Source organism: Lucilia sericata, unplaced genomic scaffold (assembly GCF_015586225.1).
Source record: "Lucilia sericata isolate MDLA Ls3-8-SP2 unplaced genomic scaffold, ASM1558622v1 Contig002248F_arrow, whole genome shotgun sequence".
Lineage (NCBI taxonomy): Eukaryota > Metazoa > Arthropoda > Insecta > Diptera > Calliphoridae > Lucilia > Lucilia sericata.
Window position 1 is genome coordinate 40,001 of NW_023996073.1, and position 3,701 is coordinate 43,701.

Sequence of the window (3,701 nt, forward strand, 5' to 3'; positions counted from 1 at the left end):
AAAATACCCCAGGTGTACAAAATATGTATAGTAAATACGTTTAGCATTGGACAATCAAGAAAAAGGATACTGACACAAACAGACACCACTCAGTGGAGAGTGAGTGAGTGGCTAGCAAATAAAACAGACGCCGCCGCCACCATCGCCACCAACACCATGCAGAGTTAGTGGGGTCATACTAAAACTAACGCAGATTAAGTTGAGGAAGAGTTAGTTGAAGATGAGCTAAAACAGAAACCCCCATCAAGCCAATAACTAAATTTATTATTGAAAGTCGAAGAAGTATTAACAACCAGCTACATTTTTACCATGAGTGGAAAAAAAAAGCATACAAAATTTCAAATGCTAAGCAAATGATGCAAGTTGTTGGTTGCAAGGGAGAAAAAAATAAAAACAAGATTTCCGAAGCCGTAAAAAACATATAAATCCCTATGTTTAAAAAAGAAGAAAAAAGCAAGGAAAGCAACAACATTGAAGCCGATGCACAGTGTTACCTTAATTGAAGTTTTGATTTTGAAGGATTTGACCCAGTCTTCCGAAAATAAAGGTTTTTTGCTAATCCGTTGATAACTTTTTTGGCGGAGCGCCGTCTCAAAAAGGCTCTTCTGGAAGGAGTAATATGATTGAGGATTTTTGCTTGCCTTGCTGGAATTGAGACACAGCTTGGGAACCCAAAATCTGGTTTGCAGCTCTTTTACAGTAAGGGGCTGGTGTTGCAAGGTTGCCCGAAATTTTGTTCGCAACACCTTTGCCCACAATAGGCACTGGGCCGGCAATCAAGCGAGAGTTCGCACTGGAGGCCCTCGCAACAAAGTTTTCCATCGACATGTCCATACGGGTCAATGCAGCTGTTTTGGTAATTGGTTTGAAGTTCAGAGGTACCTCGCGGCGTATAGTGGGGCAACCCTTTTTATAGGATGACTTTTTTGTGCAGCTGGCGGATTTACTTCCCCTTATATCTTCCTGCTATTAATTCGCAGATTAGCCTGACTCAGCGCAGAGGGCGAACTAACCTGGATTTCATTGGCTTTGATTCACCGCAACCGGAAGACATCACCGTGCGAATAGGGTCTCAGGAGGTTGTAAGGCCGCCAATGTCTTCTCTGACATTCGAAAACTCGGAAATTTTAGAGAGACTGCCAGCCTTAGGACTGACAGAACACCAAGGCGCCCAATGTGGGAACATACGCTGGTGGATTTGACCTCATGAGATGGAGACAGCTGCATCCAGAAATCATTTTATTGCCTTCTTATAGGGAACAGACGATATCAGATATTGGGGGGTAATTCTTTATTAGTGATTACCATGAGCCCTTTTAGTATGGGTGTTCCTATCCATTATGGCCTACATAAGTCCATCTTATCAAGATGACTACAAGTCAAGAAATTGTGCTACTCCTCTCAACTTAATAGTTTAGGTGAATACATATAATCAACTTTCCGGATTATCCTTGGGAAAGACTTCACATATATGATTATGAAGTTCAATGACATCTCAGTCATTATTACAATAATTCTATAGAAATACTACGAGACTTCTGGACAGCTACGACGTGATTATAATAATATATATGTACAACTTGAAATCATTGTAGAACATTAGAAGTTGAACATGAATGGACAAAAAGAGCAACATTTTTAATTCTGCGGACCCTCATTTGGAAACGATTGTCATCATCAAACGACATCATCACTTTAAAAAATTGCTCGAACTCAGCCATTTTTAATTTTGTATATTTTGACAATTTATCGGAGGCTGTTAAGATCACATGATTTGAACATTCTTCATTTTGGGGGTCTTCCTTTGAGAATGTACATATCAGTCATGGTTGTCAGAACAATAGAAAATTTCATTCGGGCATGGTTCGCAGTGGATTCCTCGCTTTATTGACTTTTATGAATCTAAAATACAACTTTGCTCCTTCCCGGTACTACTCCGGGGTCATGTTACCTTAATGAATCATCTCATCTTATTTTTATTGCAATCCTGGAGAAAAGAGGAGCGACCAGTACTTCTAGTCTGCCGTGACTAAAAACTGGTGATGATCAAATGTATTCTCGGTTGAACCAGAGAACCACATAATCTGGTACCACGGGAACCAGTCGTCTACAGGGCACATTTTCGGACTTTGTCGTAATTGTGAAATGCCTGGATACACCTTGTATTTTAGTTTTCAAACTTTAAATCAGAATTATTCCATTGGGACTTGCGCTTCCAAGAATCTGGTTTTCTTTACATTCTAAACAAATTAAAATTCTAACGAAACCTAGACCACTGTGCAATGGATTATTTGCAAAACTAAAATAAATCTACAAACGAGGTAAAAACAAGTGAAAATTTACGCGAATTGTGAGGTAACTTAAGTGCATCATCACACAAACATTGAAGACGTTGCCGTCGTCGTCGTTACGTCGTCATCAATGGTGCTGTTTTTGCCACGGGTGACGATGATGATGTTGATGATGACGACTAAGCAACAACTATGTGGTAGTGGTTGATATTTACGTTAATCCATATGAAGAAGATGATACTTCTTTTTTGTTGTTGCTTCAAAAGAAGCAATAATGTAGAGAATGTTAAGCTTCTGGTGGTTATGCACGTATTTGTCTTTTTTTTTTTTGTTTTGTTGCCAGCTTTTTTTTTGCTGTTGCTGCTGTCGTGAGCCCAGTTTTATGATACAAGTATGTACAAGATATGGAAACTTGCATACACACATACAGACTCACAATATTGAAATGACGTGAATGCCACCAACTGTGGAAATTGTGCGTATGTACATACATATATATATTTTTTTCATTTTTAGATATTTTTATGCAAATCCTTTAAACGAATGTTGGTTTGTATGGTTGTAGATATATGTATGTATGTATCTTTTAAGTTTTATTTCTTTGTGGCTTTAGTCGCAAAACATGTTAAAGACACGACTGTCAGACTGTTTTCGTATATATGTTTGTATGTATTTATGATTGTGCATCATGTTGTGTGTGTTTAGTTTTGTTGGCGGTGTTGGCGTCAATGGCATAAGCCATTATAATTGTGGTAACACCAACGATTGCCAGTTGCAGACAACATCAAGAGAATATTAAATATACGATACAGTGTATGCAAAATGTGAGAAAGTTGCCATGTATATGAAAAATTTTGGAGCATGAATTTAAATGGTATTATTTTCAAAATTCTGAATTTTTTGAGCTTTAGAGTCGGCAGGATTTTATGCTTTCAGAGCGTTGCTTTTTCTGTTCCTGCTTTTGTGATGGTTTAAATATAGAGAAATCTGACGTTCTGTTCAAGAGAATTTATTATTGGACTATCAATTTCTAAAATTTTGCATTATTATAAGTAATATAGAGTTATTTACAAACCATTATCTATGTATTTCTGATAGGTAGATATCTCGTTACCTTCTAAGCACATACTTAGGACCACGGTAAAACAGCGATTAGTTAGTTAGTTAGTTAGTTAGTTAGTTAGTTAGTTAGTTAGGTAGTTAGTTAGTTAGTTAGTTAGTAGTTAGTTAGTTAGTTAGTAGTTAGTTAGTTAGTTAGTTAGTTAGTTAGTTAGTTAGTTAGTTAGTTAGTTAGTTAGTTAGTTAGTTAGTTAGTTAGTTAGTTAGTTAGTTAGTTGTAGTTTAGTTAGTTAGTTAGTTAGTTAGTTAGTTAGTTAGTTAGTTAGTTCGTTAGTTAGTTAGTTAGTTAGT